This window comes from Equus asinus, chromosome 10 (assembly GCF_041296235.1).
Source record: "Equus asinus isolate D_3611 breed Donkey chromosome 10, EquAss-T2T_v2, whole genome shotgun sequence".
Lineage (NCBI taxonomy): Eukaryota > Metazoa > Chordata > Mammalia > Perissodactyla > Equidae > Equus > Equus asinus.
This window is the reverse complement of record NC_091799.1, coordinates 35,368,013-35,394,558: the sequence shown is the minus strand read 5'-3', so window position 1 is coordinate 35,394,558 and position 26,546 is coordinate 35,368,013. Positions and strand designations below refer to the sequence as shown.

Genomic DNA, 26,546 nt, shown 5'->3' with positions numbered 1-26,546 from the left:
ACTGGCTTCCCCGCAATGGAGCTTCGTGTGAAGCAAGACGGTGTGAGAAGAGCAATGCCACTTTCAGATTCATAGTACTCAAATTTGAATTCTGTCCCTAACTTTAATACAGGAGAAGGCACCTATGTGGCTCAAAGAGTCTTGTCACAATGTTGGATTAACTCCATAAACTTAACCTAAAATGTAGGTTTCAAATGAGGAAAGAGAGATGGAGTCAGGCCATCACAGCTCTCTCACCTATTCTCTGGACCTCAGCATCATCCTCTGTAAAACATGATACAAAGTTTTCCTCATAGAGTTAATCATCTATGAAACTATAAGGCACATTTTTTTAAGAAACCACCAGACAAAAAGTCTGCAATTCTACCTGTTGACAGTTTGCTAAGGGTTTTGTGATACAGTGAAAGCATCCATATTCTCAGCCTGCCAAATCATGACAGTGACCAGCACAGGAGCCCACAGCACCTGACACAATGTCTACAGGAATCTGCAGCTGAGAGGACTTTGCCTAGATGATTTCTGAGAAACCCAAACACCGTATAGAGATTATCTCAAACTGAGACCTTCCTGGTCAGATCTGCCTACTTCCCATATTCTTCAATCTAAAAACAAGATAATCAAATTCTGCTAAAAATTCCTAAACCAAAAGGCCTGGACACCAATTTTAGTTTAGAAAGCTAATGTTGATAAAAACAGAAAGAAAAATGCAAGTCGAGCATTTCAGACCAGAAGGAGTCCTTAAAGTTCATCTAGTCCAACATCCTAATATTACAGGTGAAGAAATTCAAGCCCAAAGTGGGGACTAGACCTAGCCAATGGCACAAACCTGGAGAAAAGAAGAAGTGGGAAACAAAATCATGTCTTCCAACCTCAGATACCATGTCTTAAAAACTGATTCAAACATGGTTTTATTTTTAAATGACAGAATAATAAAAGCAGGATAAAAATGGGAATAAAATGGGAGAAAAATTCAATTCCAATACTAAGGGGGAAAGTCCAAACAATCAAGAAAATAAACTCTTCAAATAGCTGATACAAACCACAGAATGCGGGGCCCTAGTTAACTGCACATATTTTATGGAAATGTGAAGTGAGAGTGATCAAGCCTTGCGATGAACAAGCTCTCAGCTCATCTGGACAGCTAATGTTGCGTGCATGGGGAGTTGAAATGATTAGGTTTACTAAACTGAAAGGAGACAAGGGAAGGACTAGACGTGATTTTGGATGGGCCTAAAGTAGGGGGCTCCAAATGGGAACGTAGTAGATGGGGCTAAGTGGAGCCCCCGGGTCCTATTGCCACCTCTCTGAAATTTGACTTGCAGAGAATCTGTACAAATGCTCAGAACACATGAATTCCTCTCCTGAGCCTCAGTTTCCACAGCCCTGAAATGGGGATCATTAAAACTATTTCTGAGAGCATAACAGGAGCAGCATCAAAATTCCCTGGTAAACCCTGGCTTATGGAAGTGTAAGGGCACAACAATGTTGATATGATACTCAAATGTTGATAGAGTAGGGAAGTTTGCTTGTTGTGATTCTGTGGTTTTGCATACCTGCTTTTGGCAACAAATGACAAAAACATTCCACAAAAAAGAGTAGAAATTCTCTTCAAAAGGGAGTAGAGAGAGGTATTTAACAACCTGGCAAAATAACCATACATCTTGCTGCCTTGCCAGACCAGTAACCAAACCATTAATTTAAAGGGAAAAACCAGGGGGAAAAAGTGCAGTTTTTTAGAATAATGGAATCCCAGTGTGCCATACATCTTCCGTGCAATTATCTAAGCAGTTTCTTGTTTAGGATGCTTTCTGGAAGACAGGGGTCACTGGTCAGGTTAGGCAGCTGCTAACTTGAACTGCTTCATTTCACATTGTTCCCAAAGATGTTACCTGGAGGTGGGCATCAACCTGCAAAACAAGAAAGGTGAGTTCAACTCTCAGTTCTGCTCTTACTCCACTGAGAGGCCTCAGACACATCCCATCCCCGCTCTGGGTTTCAGACTTTTCATCTATAAAATGAAGGTTTGAGCCATCATTTTTAATCCTGTGTCTCTCATTATAGCTATTGAGTTTGGCCTGTTTGCTTCCTAACACACCTGGGAGAGGCTGATCTGCCCAGGTATGATACCGAATGGCAGATGCCTTGGCTTCCTCGTCTTCTTTGGGCCATTCCGGGAGTAGATGAAATAAAGACAGCTAACTGAGGGTCCTAGTCCAGGATATTTTCCATTTGTCAATTGCCTTCCTTTTTCATTTCTCTTTCTGCACCACCTCCCACCCCTCCACTCACCACTTCCGAATGTCAGTGCCCTCTACACTGACCATTGACTGCCCTTCTCAAAACCAGGATGTAGAGAACCACACATTTACATATGATGCTTGAAATACAATATTAACTGAACTAAAACACAGTTATTACCTCAGTACAAGACCCAGGAACCATTTCTAATCTCTCACAATCAACCATGCAGATATATTCTGAGTAGCCCCAAGAAGTGAACACTAGGACCAATCAGTTGCAGGAGGATAGCATTAATACACACCAGTCCACTTTATACCATTCCTAAACAGTGTCAATTTAGTAAATCTTTTTGTCTCTGAAATATTTTCTAAAAATAAATTAAATATATATGTAACTATCTAACAGTGCCCTGTGTGTATATTTTTTCACATGCTCTAGTTGCTGTTATATGCTTTCAGTCAACAAGAACTATCAAGTAGCTGTATCAAACGGAACTGTAACCCCAACCTTGATTTGAGTGCACTCTGCAATGTGTGGTTTACCTACCACGGCCTCTTTTTATGCCTCTGTGTGCATGTGTGTGCGCGTGCATGCACGCCTGTGCATGCACTCACATGCTCTAACAACAATTTCAATCCATAATGGAATGCAAAATTAAGAATAGATCTGAATTTTCCAGGTTTATTTTTCCTGTTGGTTGTTTAATTGCAATGAACTGCAAATTTTGCCACATCTTAAGATTCCTTCAAGAAAATGGATGAGGAAACTGAGGATGAAGATTAGCAGATAATCAGGAGGGCTTTTAGTTGGACTGTCCCTATACTTGGCTTGCCTGGACTATATGCTGATTAACGAAGTTCCTGTCTTCTCCATGCCTTACCGCCTGGATCAGCCAAGGTCACTTGTTTTGTCCCTGAAAAGTGATCTTCTTGGACCTACTCTTGTAAGCTGGAAGCTGGCCAGGATGAACTTAGACAAAGAAAATACAGAGCAGGCCACTGCCCTGACCACTTTCCAGCAAGATGCCCAGAATCTTACCTATACTACACCCCTGCCAGATATCCTAGCTACAGGGACTTCTTACATTTCCTACCACTCCCTCGAGACCTTGCCCCCTGAGTTCCCAAGCAGGGTATCTTGTGAACGCTGAGAGAAGTTTTCAGTGGCTCTGCTCAGCCTGCCATCTCCGGGGAGCCTTTACCTTTCAGTGGCATAATGCCCTTTCTTACACAGTTGCGTTTATGCTCATAACTCATGTTTTTTTTAATTGCTTTTTGTTTTCACTTACATGGGCATAATCATTGATAAAGCAATAAAATATTTGCTTGGGAAAAAGATGACGAGCTGTTAATTAGAGATTGGTGGACTTGTCACATTGGTGACATCACAAATGATCCTGCGACCTGGGAGGATTGAGCAACCATAGTCTGATGGAAGAAGCCTTAACTGGAAGCATGTGGTTGGTGACTTTAGAGAATATGAAAAGAACAGAAGAGCCATGGAAACACATTGTAACAGGGACCATGCTACAGAGACCCTATGGCATGCAGATTCAGCTAAGGGTCTCATTTCTAAAACCCATACCCTAGTGAGATCTGCCATGAGTTGGACAATGGCAGTGGGCTGTTTCCCAATACTGGAGGTTTTTAAAGATCAGTTGGGTGTGAAAGGGTATATGTATAAGGATGTTCATTTCACATAATTTACAATAGCAAAAAAGCAGAAATAAACTAAAATCCAACAAGAAAGGATTAGTTACAAAAACTATGGTAAACCCACACAATGGAACACTATAAAAATCAAGTGTAGCTATGTATTTATTTATATGGAAAAATGTTCACAATATATTGCTAAGTAAAAAATCAGGTATAGAACAATCTCATTCACAGAAAAGACTCTGGACAGTTATGTGCCTAATTCCTAACTATATTTATCCTTGAGTGGTGAAATTATAGTTGTTTTCACTTTGCTTATATGTATTTTCTAATTTTAAAAAGTGAACATAATTTTTAAAAGTTTGTATAACAATTTGAGGCCAAAATAAATAATTAAGGGTTAATTGGTCTCGATGGCATTTAAGCACTCCTCTAACACTGAGACTATGAAACTGATTACCTGAAACTGTAAATAACTAATGTCATGGTCCCTCCTCCCCTCTAACTGACTACACACACACAAACCCAGCTAATTTGGAGGAGCTTTTTTATCCCTGGGTATATGTTGCTAGAAATAGCCGGAAAGCACCTCCCTGGGACATGGGGTTACAATGATAAGTCCTGCTGTAATGGCAGGAATTTCAATGACCACACTAGCACTGCAGCAGCACATTCAAAATCACAACATGGCTGAAATAACACCAGCACTCTGCAAACAATAAACAGGATGCAGCGCAACTTGTCTCAGGTGAACTCCACAGTTTGTTTTCTTTTTGCTGTCTTTCCCCTTTCACAAAACAAGGACTTGGCTTTGGATCTCCCAGGTGGAACGATACTGTTATTTTGACAGTTGTTCAGTGGCATTGCAGAGAATGAAAGGGCACTTGTTAGCTCTCCATCTAAACACACCACCCACTCTAGGCGCATAGGTACTATTATTTTGAGTTGATGGATGAGATTTATAGATATATGTAGGTAGAGGGCAAGCTGAAAATTAGCAAGGACAAGTAGAGAATTATAATGAGGATAATAATAAATGTGATCCATTTTGTCTACAAAATAGGCCAAGAATTGTATTTTAAAATGAATTTAAATAAATTTTAATTATCTCAAATATCAGATCAAGATTAAGGTCAATACCAAGTGCTAATCCTCATACCTCTCAGGAGTGCTGAGGATTTGGTTCTAAGAAGATAATGGGCCTGAGAGCCTTTTGTACCTTTTGTTAGTTGTTATTGGTGTATGAGTAATAGTAAGAAAACAAAGTTTAATTATTCTCTAACTTCTTAAGAAAGCTAACTTTCACCAAAGGCCTCTTCTTGCCTGCCATGTTGAGATACACAAAACCATGTTAGGAACATCATTGTCTTTCTTTGTTGAAAACACTGAACTCAACATCTAGAACCCCACGAAAACATGTAAAATATGAGGAAAACATCTTCATTCAACTACCCATGTCAGTCCTTGCTTTAATATATTAAAAATATTTCATCAGAAGGAAAGTTGTAATTCAAAATGTTATCTGCACCAAACCACTTCTGAAAGAAATATTAAAGAGTTTAAGTCTCTAAAAACACTTTTTAGACAAAGTAATAGTTTTGGAGCCTATATATGGGCACTTCCATATGTTTTTCACTGTGATCTATGAAAGGGTTATCAGAACCGTGTTTATTGATGAGAGCTCTGAAGCCAAGAGTGATGAGGTAATCTGCTCAAGCCTCCACAGGCAGAAACTCTTGGGGCCAGGATTCTAATTCACATTTTTTGATTCCAAGACTCATACCCTTTCTACTTTAAATGGGCTCCTGCTCTTTTCCTGCCCCACTGGGTAGCACTGTGACACATAGTATATGTTTACTACTTGAAAACCTCTAGTTTCTCCAGAGCAGTAGCTTATGGAAAATGGCTATGCCCCACCCTATGCCCCACATGTGACATCCTGGTTGCCTAACTCATAATTGCAGTGAAGTCACAGTTATCCTAACTGCCCATCATCACATGACCAAGCCGTGCAGGAAAGGTGTTTCCTCCCAAACACTGAGCATTTGGACCATTGTTTATGATGGAAATAATGTCAGGGGCTGGCCCAAGATAACACAGCAGTCATGTAGTTTAAAGCCACTTCTATTAACAGGAAGATGTGCAGGTTACTGATGCCTAGAGATTGATTTGCTATTGTCATTCTTATTCAGACTCAATTTGAGTTGAAAAAAAAATGGAAATAATGAACTGAGGCCCACACTTAGATACTTTATTAGATAAGAGAAAAGTGTCCTCCTAAAATCAACTGATAGAAAACATTTGAGACATAGTTGAAGCAATGGAGAAAGCCCAAATTCTATAATCCCACCACCCCGAGTTTTAATCCTTACTGAGTTATAAGATCTTAGGCCAGTTATTCAACTTTTGTAATCCTTAATTTCTTCACATGTTAATGAGTTTCTAGAGATCTCACAGCTAGGTCCTGACAAAGCCAAGACTCAAAATCACATTCTGTCCAAGAGAGGCCTGTTGCACATTGCCACACACATGCATTTCAGAAGACAAGTGAGCCTGCACGTGTGGAGGGTGTGCTGGTGCAGTGCAGGGAGGCTCACGCTCCCCTAAGGGAGACCAGAGACCAGGAAATGGTGGAGAGTACACGGGAGAAGTTGTTTTAGGAAACAAAAATGTTGATGGAAAGGTAGGAATTTCAAGCCAAAACTACCACAAGGCTCAAAGCCCAGAATATTTGATGAGGCCATCTTAGGTTCAGAAGGTATAGGTCTCCAAAGATAATTGGTTCAACAATTTGTGGAAAACCAAAATCCTGAAAGCTCTCTAAGCACATTTCAATCAAACAATTCTTTATCTGACATGTATTAAGCATTAATGCTGGGCAGACACTGAGGGGCCTTAACCACAGCGGAATTTAGAATCCAGAGGGAGAAACAGAAACACAGACGTACACAAACAATGCCAAACTGTAAAGCAAGTAAAGTGGAAAGATAAAAAGCGTGAATGGGGCTGGCCCAGTTGTGTAATGGTTAAGTTTGCGCACTTGGCTTCGGCGGCCCAGGGTTCGCTGGTTTGCATCCTGGGCAAGGACCTAAACACTGCTCATCAAGCCATGCTGTGGCAGGGGTCCCATATATAAAGTAGAGGAAGATGGGCATGGATGTTAGCTCAGGGACAATCTTCCTTAGCAAAAAGAGGAAGATTGGCGGCAGATGTTAGCTCAGGGCTAATCTTCCTCAAAAAAAAAAAAATGTGAATGGGAGCCAAGGAGAAAATTTGCCAGCCTTAAGTCTCCCAGGTAGATATCTAGAGTTATGTGAGTTATAAAGCATGTTTTATCTCATGAGATAATGTCCTCCTTGATCCCCTTTGCTGCTTCCACATAATTTCTCCTCCCTACTCCCCAATTCTCACTCAAAAACAAAATTAACTTCACTGAAGGATGTGCCATTAGACCCACCTCACTATTGGTGTCTTCATTCACTGAAGAGTTTAAAACTTGGTGACTCTTTTTCTCTCACCGCTTCTCTTATCATCTGTCTTGGTGACTTCATCATCCATGTAAACTATTCATCCATTGGCTGGACTCTCACTGCCATCCTTATTCATATCTTGGATTTTATCAGCCAATAAAACACCAGTCTGAAATTTCTTTTCTGAACACCCTACTCTTGGATGCCTATCTCCTATCTTACCAGCTCATATCCTCTACCAAGCCCACATCAACAATTCTTTGGCCCAATTAACAGCTCCAATCCACTGAGTTCACAAATTTGTTACTTTCTATCACCTCCATCATATCCTCACTTTCTTCTTCTCCAGGTGAGTTTCCATGACATATTTCATAATCACTTCCTGGGCCCTTCCACTCCTTTGCCTCTCTCCATCAAACTCCCCTGGAAAAACCCCAACCCTGGTCTGCACTGTTGGGTAGGGGCCATCAGCACAAACTCTCCACATTTGTGAGAAGGTGTGGTTCATGGGAATTGGAGGCCCGGACAGACTTTCTCTGGGTGTGGCAGTTCCCTCCAGCCAATGAATTGACTGGCTCTTGCATATATGTTGTTAAACGCAGGTAAAAAAATTTAAAGCATTATTGATTTAGACAGATTAGGAGACAGACTGAAGGGAAGTGGGAAGGAAGATTATTTGAATTTACATCTGAAAAATAAGTCTCTGGCTTTAAAATGAATAAAGTAATTGGAAATGCTAAAGCATTGCCAGGCAAAGGCCAGACCTATTAACTGGTAAAAAGCTTTCTCGTTTGCATTGAGCAAATTGCCTGATGACTTGTAAATGGCAGATGCTAAATTTCTTAACAGAATTGATCTGTTAGTCAAACATCACCATCACCTTGTTAACCCTCAAGATTTAGTTAATGAATTTCTTTGTAGAAAACAAGGAAAACTTCAAAAGGTAAAATTTATGGCACTCCTATGATGATAAAGTTAATAAGTGTTCATCATAGAAAATTTGAAAAACAGAGACAAGAAATGCCTGGAACAAAGTGAGCATCCAATAATTATTTTCCTACATCTTTAAACATTATTTGTAGATACCAAGCTGACTGCATCCTATCAATACTACCTAAGATTGAATCAATCCCCTAGTTTTGAAGATTTACATGGCTTTTCATTTAAAAAAAAAAAAAAAGACAATTATTTAAAAACTGCCAAGAATAACTTTGTAAAAAGATGAGTATACACAATTCTGGTTGTTGGGTTTTGTTAGATCAGACTGGAAAAAGTGGAATAAAAGAGTCAAAGGATATGATTAGTTTTAAGGCTTCTTATCTGCAAACCCAACTTGCCTTCCAGAAAGTTTCTACTTGTTAGTGGTTTTTACTCCCCAATAGTGAAAGAGTTCCTTAGAGGGTAGACAAACATACAAAGTAGCTTGAAAAAAGTGAGAAGGCTTAAGTCCAGACACAGTCAACACGGGGCCCCTGGGATAACAGTGCAGCTCACTCCCCCACAATAGAGTAGTTTTACTTAAGGATTATATGGTTCTGAAAGACGCACAGTGGTGCCAGAGGGATGCCAGCATGGGAAGCCTTCCACAACAAAATAAGCAAAGATCCTAGCCTGATGCAGACCTCGGATCCCCATCCATACAATGATCTTCTCACCAGTGGTTCCCAGACTCAAAGGCACATCCAAATCCCCTGGGAGCATGTTCAAGTTCACAAAACACACACACACACCCCCCCCTACATTCCTGGATCCACCCTCTGAAGATTCTGACTCAGTAAGTCTTGGACTGGGGCTAGGAATTTGTATTTTTAACACTGCCGCTAGGCAATTCTGGTACAGATGAGCCTCTTACAAGAGCTAACTTCTGAAAAGCTATCAAGCTTTGAATCTTCCTGAATCTCTCACGAGATAGTTATCATGCTTTTTAAATCTGATGGGGAGAGGTTCTAAAATTGTTTTTAAGAAAGGAGGTGTTTAATTTTTCAAAGGAGGTATTAATTTTTCAAGATGTCACTGAATTTATTAATTTCACCAATATGAATAAATATAAAACATACTTTCCTTTAAAAGAGAAACAAAATATCACACACACTATCCAGGTAAATTTTCAGACTTTGATAAACATAAAATGAATGTGTGTCAAAGACTTCATTCAACTCATTAATTAATGAGGGAACTAGTAAGATGTTATGATAAGTATTCAAGAAGCTAGGTATACATAGCAAATAATAGATTTCTCCATTAGATACAAAACTGGCCATTGTGCCATAGGGTCATACCTTAATCTTTGGGGATATTTTTCCCACCAAAGAGAAATTATTTGCCTCTCTACCAGACAAAATCTGCAAGTTATCCTGGTGTTCCTACAGAGCTGTAGAATACCCCAGTCAATAGAAAGTCAACTGACACTGTAAAAAGAGAATATACAGTATCCTGATTTGCCTATTTCCAAGTTTGTGGTATTTTTCATGACAACCTGAAATCAGTGAAAATATCACAGCTGATGAACCAGTGCCATCAATCAGCAAGGGGGTGAAAAATCTTTTCTTAGAAATGTGGCATAGCTTTCTGGGACCAAGCACCAAAAAATTTTAAAAAAAGAAAAAGAAAACAGATAAAGGAAGGGAGGGAAGGAGGAGGGGAAGGGGAGGGAGAGACAGACCAAGGAAGGAAGGGAGGGGAAAAAAGGAAAGAAGGAAGGAAGGAAGGAAGGAAGGAAGGAAGGAAGGAAGGGAAGGAAAAGAGAGTGAAAAAACAAAGAAAATAGGATTTCAAGTTTTGCCCTCATAGTTCACACCCAGAATTTGGATTCACCCAAAACATGTTATTTACTTAGAGATTTTATCCAACAACGTTTATAGTTCTATCAAAATCAAGGCAATTTGAATTGCATACTAATAATATCTGAATAAATATAGCATTATGCTTGAAAAACTAGAGGAAAGACAAAGTTACTTATAGCTTGTTCATCTTTACAGTTTTGATGGACACTGATGGCAAATATTCTCTGGTTCAATCAGATATGCTAAACGTTCTAAGATACTTGTTTAAATTACTTTATTTTGGTTTTGCTATATACATTGCTATTTGGATTTTTTATTCCTTTAGAGAGACGGGCATGGCAACTTTTTGGAAAAAAATTTTCTAAGTGTCATATACAAATGTCCAGTGCTTCAAGTTCTAAAAATTATTCAAGAAGTATAGGAAAGTCTATGAAATACCAAAATCTTTCTGACCTGAAAGTGATCTCTTTAGATTGAAACTGAGCAGGAAAAGAAATAACCTTATTTTTTTCCTGCTATTTGAAGCAAGAAATATTCAGACTTTTTAGATGGTTCTAGAACTTATTTTTCTTTCTTTCTTTAGCACTTTAAGCTTTCAATTCATACTTAAAGAAGAAAATACCAGAAGAAAACATTTTTCAAGGATGACGAAAGGCATGATGGGTTGGAACAACTGAAAAGAGCCAGACAGGCATTTGGATGAATATCCCTTATAAAAATCTACCTTCCATTCTCATGAGAGAAAAAAAAATCCTTTCTTCAGGATATTCCCTGTACTCTTTGGTTTGGCTAACCAAAAATCCCTTCAAAAGAGTCTTTATAGCAGTACCATGAAATCTCTAATTTTGGTTTCTAGGGGAAATCAGAAATCACAATACCAATAACAAATGGAAATGAAATAAATTATTTTTTTTAAAGTTTCCCAATGTCAGTCAGTGTTTCAATCATCCAAGATTCAGTGTAAGGACTAACTCTTAATCATGACATATCAGCCTTTGGAGAAACAAAACATAGCATCCCAACCAGATTCACATACAAGGTACTGGCGTCGACCCGGATGGGCTCTCCTGTCTCTTTCATGAATGGCTACGTGTATGTTGAGAGTTACAGGGAAGAGAGGAAAGGTTACTAAATCAATCTCTTCTACCCCAAACACTAGAGAAAGACTGCAAAAGGAACTGACCATTAGTGAGCACCATTATGGCCAGACACTTTACAAATACCACTCCCTGGATGGCAAATGTTATCCTCTTCCTTTTAGCAAATGAGGAGACCAAGTCTCAGAGAACTTAAGCAACTTGCCCAGGATCACAGACAACCACACATGAAGATCATTTGCATGGCAAAATTCACTTCAACTGAAAATCATTCCCTCTTATAGGCATCCTCAGCCTATTAAGCCCTGAGCCAAAGGCTGTTAGCTAGCAGGAAAGCAAAGATGTTTCTTGCATGATCAATCTTTGAACAAGATAAATCAGAAAAAGGATTTGGACTCTGGTGTTCTGACTCCAAGACTCTTTCTCCTACCTCATCAACCTACAAATGGACCAGAGGACAGCTAAGCACCATAGATGCTCTAGCATCCCACACTCCTATTCAGTCTGGGGTTCCAAAGGGAAAGCCTGTTTCTCTGAACACATTCATATTCTGGGTGTGCCCACACAGGAATGTCTAGCTCCACCATATCTTCAGTGCCCCACTTAAATGACACATAGGCCTCTAAACTTTAAATGCCTACACCGGTTTTGGAGAAAGTCTGAAATGTGTGTCTATTGTTTTTCTAACAACTGCTCCATTCTGGATATGATGCTAAAGGGATGTAAGGAGAAAACTCATAAAACAATCACTGCTCCCCCTTCACTGACAGTTCATATTTTAAACCTTTGTAATTAATCATTCGACAGGTATATTACCAATGAGACTTGCCAAATTATAAACAATGACTTGTCAAAGTCCAGAGCTATGACAGAAAAGAAAAACAACAATTTATCCAGCTATCCAAAAGCAACAAAAAAGACACAACTAACTCTTGAGAAAACTGACAAGCTAAATTTTACTCAAATTTATTTAGACAGAATGGTCTTGAGATGTGGTTAGTTTTGATGATCTACCATTGCCAGGAGGAAGAAGCTTTGTATGAATCAGACTGAAAAACAGTTATTGTACTTGGTAGGTTTTCATCAGGGTTTAAATGGTCAATCTTAACTTGACCAATAGCTTAATATGTCTCAACTACTCTGGAATACAATTTACAGATAAATCAACCTGACATGCCTCACAGGGTCCAGTTTCTCAAAATTAAACATCATACTGGAACTACAGTGCTATATTTGAAAGAGTGTGGTGGATAGCCCGTCATTCTCAGCTTTTTCCCAGGCTAAACTCTCAACCATGTTCAAGTCATTCTTCTCCATTCAATTAGCACTTGTTTGTTTGGAGCCAGACTCCATGAACGGCACTGATAATACAGAAATAACCAAGGCACAGTCCTTTCCTCCAAGAAGTACGTAGTCGACTTGGGGTACTGCCAAGTAAAACATCAACTGCAGGAGAGTCTGATGGCATAAGTCCAGAGAACTTGTGAACATCAGGCTCAGAACCATCTTCAGCCAAATTCAGGGAAAGTTTTCAAGAAAATGTGAAGGAAGAAGAGGATTGCAGGTAAAGGGAAGAACACGTAGAAAGGCAACAACATTGCATGTTTGAATGAGGCATGGTGCAGAGTCCCATAGCAAACACACGGCAGACAAATAGCATGAGCAAGAAATAAACCTTTGTTGCACACTGAGATTTTGGGGTTCTTGTTACTGCAGCATAACCTAGACAATCCTGGCTGATACAAGAGCCACATAGCCTTGGGCAGAGAATCCTGAGCCTCAATTTCCTCATCTGTAAAAAATGGGAATAATGATACCAGTCTCACTGGACTACTACAATAAAAATAAGCTAATACATGTGAACTTGCTTTGTAAATGGATAATTGTTTTTCTTTTTTCAACAAACTTAAAATATTACTATTGCTTTTTTTAAAGAGAGCAAATAGCAAGAGAGGAAAGAATTATTACCCAATGCTATCTTTTTCTTTCACTTAAAAGAAAACTTTATTTACCATTTTAACTAATTTTCTACATTGACTGCAAGGTCTTTAGGTAAAACTCTGTAGACCTCAAGAGACAAATCTGGCAAGATCCACCTTATCCCTTGCCGACACAATATAAACAGACTTCCGGCAGGCCTGGGCTTCCTTGGATGAGCCTTTCTGACATGTGTACATCCGTATCTGAGGAGACATGCCACTGACAACCTTGGTTAACAGAAATTTCCTCTAATATGTGATTCTCACTCCCGCCAACCTCCTCATTCTACTAAACTTTGAATTCATTTATTTATTTAATAAGCTATCACAAAAATAGATTGAGCACTTTATGCACAGAACGCTGCATATTCAGAGTGGCTATATTTTCTGAAATACAAATTAGGACAGACATCCAGACAACCATGAACATACAGGCAAGAATAGAATGCGTGAAACTGAGCTAACCATGGATAATCTGCCGCATATGATAGCTAGCAGATATTCATTCACTGATTCAATCCACAAACAATTATTTACTCCCTACTATGTGCTAGGGCTGCAAATGATAAACCAAAATAGACACCACTTCTGCCCTTGAGTTACTTACCATATGGATTAGGAAATAGATATTAGTGAAATAATCACAGAAACAAGAAAACTAGCAACTGTGATAAGTGATATAACGGCTATAATGTCATAAAGTGTTGAGGTATTTAATTTAGTTAGGGAGGCCAAGGAAGCTCTTCTCAGGAAGTAACGCTTCAGTTGAGATTTGAAGGTAACTAAGTGGAGAGAAGAGGAGAGAGTATTCCATGCAGAAGGAAAGCATGTGTAAAGGTACTGTGGCAGGGTAAGTAGAAGAGACCAAAAGAAAGCTGGAATTCAGAATGCTAGGAGAAAAATGACATAAAGGAGGTTGGATCCATAGAAGGTTTAGTAGGCACTGCTCAGTACTGATGCCTTTATACAAAGAGCAATAAGAAGCCATTGAAAGGATACACAGAGGTATCAACATGACATCAATCTGATTTTGAGTGACAGAATGTCTGTCAGGATGACTAGACTTGTCCAGCATTAGCAATAAATTAAGGGAGATAACAGAAGGTAAACTCTCCAAAGTCAGGGATCTTTCTTTGTTCACTGAGGTTCCCTAAATACCTAGAATAGTAAACAGTTCATAGGAGAGACTCAATAAATATTTGTTGAATGAATAATGAGACAAGCCTTTGATGGGCCAGAAGAAGGAGCATCACTTCCAGAGATCAGGCAGGATGTCAGGAGGCAGCATGTGAGCTGCATCCTGAAGGCCAGGTAGGATGAGGCTAATGGAGATGAAGAGTTCAAATATTCCAGGGAGATATTCCAGGGAGAGACTTGTTTGAGCAAAGGCAGGGTGGCCACCGGGCACAAATAGGATGAACAGTTCACTTTGGCTGGAACACAGGGTGCATGAAAGGACGTCATACAAGTTAAATTGCAAAGGTAGGCTAAGGTTAAATACTAGGGGGCCACCTTGAATGCAGAAGTTATTTCCCAAGCTTATCCGTCTATCTTCTTTTGGCACTTGGAGTTGCCACTCATGGGAACGCTGTCTGCTGTAGCTGGAGGAGACAGGCTCCAGGAAATCCAGCTCTTGAGGAGCAAGAACTCTACACCAATGTGATGATAGATTTTTTTGTTTGTTTTTATTTGGGAATTCCAGCACACGAGCCAGCCCTCCTCAGCACAGCCGCCAGGGAGCCACTGGGACGGTCTTCCCTCTATCCGACACGTGGATCTCACAACCCCAGCCTGCACTTGTCCTACCCTTTGGGAGGCCGAGAAGGGGATGTGGAACTGAAAAAATGTAATCCAGAATTCCAGGCACCGTCCAGGAGGAGCATTTGCGGCAGCTCAGTCAGGCAGAACTTCTAAAGAACTGCTTTCTCCCAGGGAGACTCCAGATCCTGTCTACTTGCCACTATCAATATATGTCGAACCGCCCTTGGAGAAATCAGAACTGTTGGAATGAATTACTGATCACAAGAGTTACGAGTGTTAGTTGGAGGCAGGAATGAAATTCAAGATATGCTGTTTTGCTCTGTGTGTGGGTGTATCTCATTCCTTTCTTAATTTTTAGATATTAGTTTCACTAAAAGACTAACAGCCAAGTCAGGAACTCTAGATGGTAATCCTGGGTTGCCACAAACTAAGTTAAGACTTAGTTACTTAACCTTTCTGGATTTCCTCATCTATTAAAAACAAATAAAGCAGGATGGGGATGGGCAGGAGTAGGGGAGGTGAATAACAGGAGGCCCGCTGTGGCTGGAATGTGCCAAAGTCTTTCATTATGAAAGCAGCATTTGGGTGAGGGATGATCCACATTCTGAGCTATGCTTGCTCAAGCACTGTCGCGCTATAGGGCAGTATTATGAAGTCTATTAACGCCCCTTCCATCCTAGGCTGGCCATGTGTATTCCCTTCTGGATGCAAATTTCAGAAGTATATGAACAAAGGAGAATATGAACAGAGCACAGGACATAGGATGTTAAGTCTGCAGCAAAGAAGACTTGGGTCTGTGGACCTGATGCCTATTTTCAAATATAAGCATACCTGTAGAAGGGAAGAAGTAGTAGGAGGGTTGCGTTTGGGACACCAAGGGATGGACATCTTGGGAGTTCACTGCCATGCCCCCAGTGCTTAGTACAGTGCCTGGCCCAGAGTAGATACTCAGTACAGGTTTGTTGGATTTTGTTGAATTGAATGGAGAACTTTCAGAGAGTCAGTTGCTTCTGGATGGGATGGAATGGGACGGGCAAAAAGGGAGGGATCAAGCAGAGCACTCCTTATCTCTAGAGGCGTGCAAGCCAGATGCCACGTGTTGGGCCATGGGAGGCTGGACTGGAGAGCCGTAAAGGCTTCTCTGAGCCCTGAGGTTTCTCACCCTTGGCTCCAAGAGATACGGGATTCCCCTTCCCTCAGTGCTTTGGGCCTCACAGCTATTATTCTGCTCCTTCTACTGCAAGCCAATCCAAGAACAAACATGGTTTGGGATCAAAGCTGCTGGGAGGTTCCCATAGCACTCTGTGCTCATGTTCTGATGATGGATCCCTTGAACTGCCAGGGAGGTCTGGGGAGTGACTGCTGGCTCTGTGCTGGGGCTCAGGCCCTCCATCCACAGAAGGCTGCCTGAGGGGAAAGGGGCTGTGTCGCTCCCCAGCCTGACGGCCGGCTTGGGCCCAAGAGGGCTTCTTTCTCTTCTCCTTGAAGGAGAGTCAGGCATGAGACTAGAAATGACCTCAACTTCCATATTCTTTTGAGCTCTCACTTAGCAGCTGCCAGTCCAGAGTCCTGAGAAGGAAACGGGGGGACTCCACACAGCTTCCATGGGTCTCCTTAGCAAGTGTTCGCCCCTGGTTTTACCCAGAAAACAGCACATAGAAAATAGCAGTGGAGGCAATGTCTAAAGCTTCTCATTAGGGACCCTTGGGATGAAGGCAGGGGCTAGTCCTCGAGGGGAATGAAAATGGAAAAGTTTGTTAACTGCTGCTTCCAGATCTGTCACCCCAAAGCCAGTGCAGAAATTGGCAGGGAGCTCTGAAAGAGGGTTCATCTTGTCTCTTGAATCCCAGATAAAAATTTCACACTGGGTGGTCAGGTCGGTTTCAGCGTGTGATCAGGACATCATTCAGAGGCAATAATGTTCAGTAACAAGCACAAGCATGAAGTGAGGAATCTGACAAATGTTAAAAAAAAAAAATTCCAGAATTATAATGTGTTATAACTGTTTTGCTTTGCCGTGTTTACTCAAGTATTTGATCTTTCCCTCCTCCCAATCTCCCGAATTTCGAGAAGGAAATACTTTTAATTTTATTTTCATAACCGTATCCTCCTGCTAAGATTCCAAGGCTGTCAGCAGGGTTACCTAACGTGGGAAGACTTGGGAAGAACATCTGAAGATGTATGAACAGCGAGGCGTCAAATGTTGCTGAGGGAATGGAAGAAGGCCTGACTACATCATCTCCATTATTATAATAATCACTTCCTTTTTAGTTTAAAGGACAGCAATAATTTTCATTTTAGTGCATTTCTGTAAAGCAGCTTATTTGCCTATTAAAGAATATCAACCACCGAAAGAGAGAAAATTAGGAATTAGCCACCTTTATTATTAAACGAATAAATGTGCAATAACTACCCTTGACTTGAGTGAGGCAGCAAAGTGGAACAGAAGGCCTTCGAAGTGAGAGTCAAGTTTCAGCTGTCCACACACCTGCAGTGTTAAGCTGTTGAGCGAGACAGGCGGCCAGACTCCCCAAGCCTCGAATGCCTTGTCTACAAACAGAATGACAGCTGTTTCTTGGCTTAAGGATTATTGTGAGGACCACTTTGAACCTCTGTGTGTGAAACGCCCTTGTCAACTGTACTACACCTTCTCCAATGCAGGGCATGGCAGACACAGACAACAGGGTGGCCTTTGAGTCATTGTAAGTAATGAAGGAACTGATCTTTCCAACATGACAGCTAGTCCTATATTAAAATTTAAAATTGTAGTCATTTTGAGTAATAAAGAATGTGGAGAGCAGTGATGATGATACAAAACCTGGGGAATTTGGCCTGCATGCTGCTGAAATATTTTAAATAAATCCATTCCTTCATTCATCAGGTACTTCTTTTGGGCAGGACTGCGGAAACTGAGGCAAGGGCCCTCAGTGTGAAGGGAGCCCACCGTCTAGTGAAGGGACCAGAAGAATGAGGCAGGTGTTTACAACATGTGCTGGAGTATGGGTTAAGCCCAGAGGAGGCCACCTAACCCAGATTGGTTGGTCTGGAACAAATTCCTCCAAAATTGATTTGATGATTGGAATCCAAGGGTGTACCCCCCAGAAGCAGAGTGAATCCCCTGTGGTTTGCTCCAGAATGCCCAAGTTCACCTTTCCTTTTTGCCCCAGGTGTCAGCAGCCTGTGGGATCTGTTTGGCGTAATCTTGTCTTTGCACTTGTCTCTCAGGTGCACTTGTTATCCCCCACTGCTGGCTGCATTGATATTTTTCTACAAAGCTGACAGCTTTTAGGTATGGAGACCAAAGGCTGTGGACGTGGTGGCTGCTGCTGCTAACATCAGGCTGGAGATCTCAGGGCCTAATTCCACTAGGAGATACTCATACTCACCTCCCAGGGGAGGCGCCTGGGAGTGTCAGAGTGGAATAGTCAAGTCCAAAGAACGCTTCCACTACTGTTGGAGAGCTGCTCCTCCCAGCTGCTCCCTGTGTCATTTGGGCAAGGAGGATTAGGGTATGCCTTGAGGTCGGCCTGGGGAATGCCCTGTTTCCCCAAACACAGCATGCAATTATAACAGAGGGAGGTCACAGGGCATGATCTTGTGAGCAAATAACACTGTCACTGGAGAATAGAAAGCTAATGATTTACGTAGTCTCCCTCTAACCCCTTACTTTCACAAGCCCCATTACTCAGCCCTAGGATAAAGGGTCTGAGTAAGCTGGGGCCCCTCTCACACATAAGTCATGACATGAGGAGCTGTTTCGGGCCCTGTGCCTTCTGCATAGAGTTTCCTACCTCCACTTCCGTGCCTCGTGGCAGCTCCTGCTCATGCCACAAGGCCCTGTTTAAACATCACCTCCCACCTGCAGTCTGCATGAGCAGAGCTAACTGAGTTACAGCACCAAGTCTTAAACTGCCACAGACCAGCTGCAAAGGGGCTAGGCATATCTGATGCCACAGGAAGTAAAGGTTCTTATAGCAAAGAAGAAAATGGGAAGGGGTATTAGGTAGGCAATGAACTATGCCTGCCACCTGAAATATTGCATTTTATATACTCCACCCACCACCCTCCCCATTTGGTGATCATAAGATATTTTAGCACATTAAAAGTTTGAGGATTTTATATATTTTGTCCAACCTAAACTTTTCCACACTCATATAGCCACAGAATGGATGTTTCCTTCACCTTAGAACACCTATCAAAAATTTGCAGACCATACAAGGAGAAATACTAGCAAGACACATTTGAGCCATATAACATTCCTATGAAATAAGCACTATCCATTTTATAGATGATGAAATTGAGGCATGAAGTGAGTTACAAAAATTTCCCCAGCCAGGAAGTAGAAGAAAATGGGATTAGAATCCAAGGCTTCCAACTACAAATCTAGATCTTTTTCCATTAAAACAAGATGGGTAGAAGAAACAGCCCCGTGGCCTGATGGTTAAGTTTGGTGCACTCTGTTGGGTGTTCTGGGCTCGTCTCCTGGGCACGGACCTACACCACTCATCACTGGCCATGCTGCGGCAGTGACTCACATAAAAAATAGAGGCAGACTGGCATGGATGTTAGCTCAGGGCAAATCTTCCTCAGCCAAAAAAACATTTTTAAAAAGCCAGGTAGAGAAACAAAGAAACTAAGAGGGGAAAAAAAGATAGGTGGATTATGTTGAAATTACAAACAGCAAGAACTGTAAAAAGGAGAGAAGGTAGGGCCGGCCTGGTGGCATAGTGGTTAAGTTCATGCACTCTGCTTCAGTGGCCAGGATTCACAGGTTCAGATCTCGGGCACAGACCTATGTACTGCTCATCAAGCCATACTGTGGTGGCATCCCACATATAAAATAGAGTAATATTGGCACAGATGTTAGTTCAGAGACAGTCTTCCCCATCAAAACAAAAAAGGAGAGAAGGTGAAGGAAAAGGTCTTCTTCCATTAAGAATAGGTTTAAAAGTCAGCAGATGAAGAGCAAAGAGCTGGCATCAGTGGCCCCATCCCCATTAAGATCTAACAGGGTACTGATAAAAGTGAGAAGTTCTGGGAAAGGAATAGGTCTTTCCATGATGTCTTGCTTTCCTTCATTAGTTCAACCACCAAGACACTCATGCAAAAATTACAATTGAGCATCCACTCTGCTGAGGACACAGCCTTCGGCCTCCAGCAGCTTCTAGTCTCCCCAGGCATCCTGGCTTGTAGCCACATGAATCTAACTATTGCCCTGAACATTCAGGTCTCTCTCAGGCTGCCATACTTTGTGCCTGCCATTCCCTCCTGGAGGAATGTCTTTCCCAACGTCTTTTCCTGGAAAAATCTTTCTCAACTTTCCAAGCCCAGTCACATGACCCATCTCAGGTGCAGCCTGCCCCAGATCCCCCAGGGATGGTGTGGCCAGGGAGACCCTCTGAGCCCCTTCTCATGCTGCCCTGGCCTCTGCCTCAGCTCTGTGCACTGAGATCTATGTAGAGGAGTTCTCATTCAGAGCCTGTTGTCCCTGAAAGAGTGAACCAGAAGAGTGAACCCACAGCATGAAGAGACCACCATCTTTCCATCTTACCTTCCAACTCAAGGCAAGGGGAGCAGAACACAACCATGCAATGATGGGGAAAGATGTAAAACAATCCACAGTAAGTAATTCTTGTAGAATAGAAGCCAGTGAAGATAAGGGAGGGGCCTGGATGCTTTTCTAACTCAAAAGCACCCCAGGCAATACTACACTGCCTCAGTTCTGTCAATAAAGTACAATTGTCACAGCTCCATTCGTCAGAGTTGGAAGTTAATGTTCCCACTCTCCGATCTTTGAACCAGTGTGCATCTCTGAAGGACATGTGCTAGTCTAGAAAAAAAGACCCTTGAAGAAGCGCTTGTCAGAGCTTCTGTAGCCCTGCCCAGGTAGCCAACACTGACCCTAAGTGACAATAGCCGCCTGCTTACTAGAGAGGAGGTTCTGTTGTGGAGCAGGGATCACCATGTCTCCAAACCATCCAACCGCACCTGCTTTGCTTCCATATTCACAAAGGTACTTTTGAGATTAATTTCCTCTCCTTGCTAGTCTGGCAGTATTACAAAATGAGGAGAAGCATAGCCTATGGCATCAAACTCTGCAGGATTCAAAACACGACACCACCATTTTCTTAGAGACCTTAGACAACTAACATAATCTCTTGGAGGCCCAATTTCCTCATCTCTGACATTGTACACAGAGATAAATACCAACATTACAAGGTGATTATGGGATTAGATGACAATGCACAGGAAGTGCACAGTGCCCTCAATACACGGCAGTTACTATTAGTGATATATTTTTATTGTTACTTCCTTGATACAGTGTCTGGAAGGTATTTTTCTATCTTAAAAACTCAGGCATTGACATTTAGCTTCTACATCACTACTGTGAGAGGTAAGACTTCACTCAGCACGAGAGTGAGCTTGCTGAAGTCTAGGGACAGTGACTAGATGATGTTCTTGGACCTCAAAGCCTTGGGGAAGTCCCCCATGACATTGTTGCCCTGGCAGCAACTTCCACCCCATCTTGTGGCCCCTCACTCCCACTCCATTGGCCTCTGCAAGTTCTATATTGCTTTCTTTGCTGCCATGAACTGCAAATGCCCTTTTCTGTAAATGCTTTCCTACCAGAGTATCAGCTACTGGGCACCAAGCCATGTGTCCTTCCTCCCTCTGTAGCTCAAGATCTGGCCCAGAACAGATCTTGCTGTGAACGGAATGGACAAATGTCTTTAGCAGAGAGATAAGAGTGAATCAATGAAGGTATCACTAATTGATTCCACGAATGACAGCATTTGCTGGGACCAGAACAGAAGAAGACTTTAGTGCCCTTTGTATCTTGTTTTCCCAATTCTAGTTACTTTGGAACAGTTGCTATTCCCATAGGGTCCTATTCTCTCCTCTTCTTCTTGCTCCTCTTTTTAACCTTCACTTCCCCCTCTGCCTCCTATCCTCAAAGCCCAAAATTGGAAGATCAGTAAGGGAGATGAACCTTGTATGAACTATTGGCAGCACTCATCAGCCCAGAATTCATGGAGCATCCCTCTGGAGAGTTAAGTAAGAATGAGCCAAACCTAGACTGTCCATGAAGCACCTTAGGTTTATAAATAAAAAACAGAGGAACATGGGATTAAGTCATAAAAGGGATACAAGATCCAATCAGAGAAAGGAGTAGACCAGCCAGGTAGCTGTCCAGGACACCAAATGTATTAGTCAGGATGCCAAATAGATCCCCCAAATCTCAGGGATATAACACCACAAAAGTTTCTTTCTTGGTCATGGCACATGTCTAATGCAGGTCAGCAGAGGGCTCAGCTCCATGTAGTCATTCAGGGACCCAGCCTGGCAGTGGAGTGAGCCATCATGTTGTACACTACTATCTTAACACACGGCTTCAGGGTTCACCACTGCAAGGGAAGGGAGGGAGCAGGGGACTCACCATTTCTTTTAAACCTCTCGGCCAGAAATGATATGTATCACTTCCACTCAGGGCCCATTGGTCAGAACTCATCAATGACCCATCTAACTGTAAGAAGATTGGAATGTGAGGTCCTCCTAGCTGCTCATAAAGGAGAGAAGATGAGAACAGGGATACAATCAGAAGTCTCCACCACCAATTTTTAAACATCACAGGAATAAATCAAAATATAGTGGCAGTTACCTCAGGTTTCCAATTACATAACTGGTACAAGTGAACTTAGTTCCACTCTCATTGAAATAGAGGGCCCCCTCAATTGGAAATTTTATAACCACTGTTCACTGGGGTCACCCTAACTCCGTTGGCTAGCTTTATTATGGAGGTTGCTCAGCACAACGCTGGCCAGGCAACCCAGCCTGAGACCAGCCAGTTGACTGCTGCTGGAAGCCAGAGGAAAATCTGAAACCCAATCATATCTAGTGTCTTGCCATTTACTGGCAACAAGTGATTTCATGTAATATTTAAATTTTAATCCTTTTAATAGGCTTCCCAAAAAGTTGTCTGGGTCAGAAAATCATGCAAAAATGCTGAAGAGAGAATGAGAATGAGAAACAGAAAAGTTAAAGGCAAACTAGGAAAAGCAATTTTTAAACTTTTGAATGAGGCTGTACAACTATATTCTTGGAAATTACCTTTATCCTTCTGAGTATGAGTAACTTACACTATCCAATTATAAGTGATGAAAAACTGTGAATTGGACAGTTATGCCAAATACACTAAAATGTTAGTTCAGCATCAATGCACATAATGAATTCCTCATTTTAAATTTAAGCATAAAGAGAAAGGAATTCAATTTAACAGGAAATCAGTTTCTCTCTTCTCCCACTAAAATAAATGGTGAGCAAATTTATTTTAAACATTGATATGAGCAAATGCCAAATCACTTGCCTGAGGTACCCACATCTCAACCTAGGCCTGGGCACAATATAGCTCTGACAGAATCAGATCCAACTCTTTCTTTCCATAGATAAAAGGAGGCATCTTGATGTAGACAAAGACATTGAACTTGAATATAACAGTATGTATGTAGTGGCACGGCAAGTTACTGGTCAATTTGGATAATCTGTTTAAACTAGCAAATGGCAATAATAATGCTTATCTTGTAGGATTATTTATTTGGTGAAATAAATAAGCTACCATATATACAGGGTCTAGCATGAGCCTGCTTGGTAGATAATAGGCCTTCAGTGCCTAGACTAAATTGATTAATGACTGCTCTATCAGGCAGGAGACTTAAACCCGAGCCAAGCAACATCAACATAAGATTGGTCAGTTCAACAAAATGTGCCTCAGCTTTCCTATCTCCAAATAGCAATAATAACACCTGCTTCTGCCTTCACAACAGAGCCATAGAGATGACTAAGATAAAGTAAAAGAGAGACCTTTGAACTCTTAGAGAAGAGACACTAGAGAAATCCAAACTATTATTACCTGTCTTTGCTGAGTAATACTAGGGGATTTTCCCCACCAGGAAACAACTCTCCACCCCTCAGAAGGCATATTGTCCCTATCAAGCAAATGCTACAGTGCTGACCTATTTGCCAATGTCAAATAGAATCTTGGCAATGCTTTTAGTTAACCGAGTTCATTATGCTTAAGGACGCAGTGTCATGTGAACAGGAAAATACCGAGCGAGCCTCCTTCTGCATTCTGCATGTGGGAATGACCGAACAGGTTTGGGATGCTGACTCGTCAGCAATGAAAGAGAATTAAACCGAACCTTCTCGTTTAGTTTTCATGCTATTTTGATATTCCTGGGATTTCCCATTTTCTATCCCACTGTCCAATGACAGAGCTCTTCTCTTCTAGGGAACACGGATCCAAGGCCACTTTTCTTGGTGATCTATCTGGCATGTGGCCACCAAGCATTCCAACAGCTGCCCTTTTAGAGCCAACAAATGAGATGGCACTCAAATAAAAGCCAGCACTTTTACTTCCACAATGGGAGAGAAACATCCATGAAAACTTTGGTTTGAACTGATTTAGAGCCCACTTAGGCAAAGGGGGGAAAATGTGTTTTCAGAGTTGCTCCAAATGGTAGTGAACCCTCGCACAGGCCCACAGCCTAAAAGAGGCAGCTCGTAAAACCTGCTCAGAAACCTTGTCAGTAAAACAAACTTTATTTCTCTGAGACCAATCCCTCCTGAAAATACCATACCAGATCCTTGCTGGAATTTTGAACAGTGAGCACACTGCCGAGAAAAATAGGAGTCCCTGTCTTCAAAGAAACTGAAGCCTTTGAGCATGCACTGTCTCATTAATCCTCATGACATATCTATAAGGAAGTCAAAAACAGTCATTATTTTTTTCCCATTCTGCAGATTTTATGAGCTCCGACACTTGCCTGGAGTAACAGGACATGTTTGTGGCAGAGCCCAGCCTCCAGAACTGGCCAGACTCCTGAGAAATTATTGCTTTCCAGTAGGTTCTTGTGTCATCATATGGTCATTCACTTGTTCACACGCTGGGCAAACATTCATTGAATGCTGACTTCGTGCCAGGCGCTGAGTGGTGTGCCAGGATAGGGAACTGATTAAGGAAAGGTCCCGCCCCAAGAAATGTACAGTCTAAGAGGGGTAGGCTGGGAAGTAAATAGGTAATTACAAGGAGATCTGAGAAGCACAGGCAACACAACTGAGTATTTAAGAGCATTCCAGGTGTGAGGGAGATATGGGTTCAAACTCCTGTTCAACCTCACATTGTGTTTTTCCATAGCACTTATTTCCTTTTAACATAGTATATAATTTACCTGTTTATTGTTTATGCACACACACACACGCACAACACTAGAATATAAATTCCATAATGACAGATATTTTTTGTTCAGGGATGTGTCTCCAGGGCCTAAAACAGTACCTGGCACGAAATTGGTGCTGAATAAACATCTGTTGAATAAATGAATTACCATACATCCCTTGGAAATGTACTCACCCTCTTTGAGCCTCAGTTTCCTCATCTATAATATAGGGGTTTCAAAGAGGATTGGATTAGATAACATATACAAGTACTCAGCATACAGCCTAGACCATAGCAAACAAAGGAAGTGGCCATAATTGTTAACTATTGAGGATACAGTGGTCTCCAGTAAGGGAGGATTAATAAGCATTAATCACCTATGCTTGGAGATGTCAAGGGAGTCTGTGATGTTGAGTCCTGAAGAACGAGTAGTAGAATGTTGCTAGAAGGAAAAGGACTCAAATCAGCACAAAAGACAAGATCAAGGCCAAGAAGCCATCACTGGAAGCTACTCTGGAGCCCTAATGTTTTAAAACACTATATTCCATTTTTATTCACAGCCCTCCATCCCTGTGCCCCCAAAGATTTCTGTACTTTAGAGGTACCTTCTCCTGGCTGGCTTTCAGGGCCCAGCAGACTGAAAGTCTCCTAATTCTTCCCACACAAAGGTCTGTCCTTCGAGGCCCTGCCATGGGCTGGATTCTGTGGGCTTGGTACAAATCCGCCGAGATGAGGCTGGCTGTGTAGTGACTGCAACAAGTAAAACAAGAGGCTTTCCGCTCGATGACACACCTCTGATTCAGTCTGCCCTGACAAAGCTGAAGATTAAGTTTCCTTGCCTAAAGCTGCAAGGAGAAACATGACACCCTTTACTGTCTATGAGTGGAACACGTTTTATTAACCCAGCCTTAATTATATTCCATTTTGAGATTCAATAGTTTCGATTGCAACACCACATGAAACCAGGGTGAGTTGCACCCCATGGGACTCCGGCCACAAACGAGATCGGAAAAGTGCCTCCGAGGCAGTGACCTGCTTCTGCCAGCCAGTCAGCAGTGAGCAGCCTGGAGCCTGTGCCCAGCTCTGGGGAGCCCCAGAGGTGGCCAAATCAGAGCAGGGCTGGGACGGCAATCAGCTGGATAACGAGAATCTGTTCTCTATTTGTGAAAGAAATGATATCTTACTGTGGAAAGTAAGAAGCAAATGTGCCAGGATTTACACACAGCCTAAACTTGCCAGGGAAGCAGTAAACACAACTCACCACAAAGATGAAATTCTTTTTCATCTGATCATCACAATCCCTCTCTTCTCCTCACCCTCAGTTCTAGAAAGAAGCAGAAAATGACC

General features: G+C 41.7%; 1 long non-coding RNA gene across 1 annotated transcript; it reads right to left on the bottom strand.

Moving 5' to 3' along the window:
* Nucleotides 1-890: 890 nt before the first annotated feature.
* LOC123289341 (uncharacterized) lies at nucleotides 891-26,546 on the bottom strand. Its single transcript, XR_011506566.1, has 3 exons — nucleotides 26,461-26,546; nucleotides 25,805-25,949; nucleotides 891-1,907 (listed from the first exon to the last, which is right to left on the bottom strand). It is a non-coding gene; the product is annotated as an uncharacterized lncRNA (long non-coding RNA).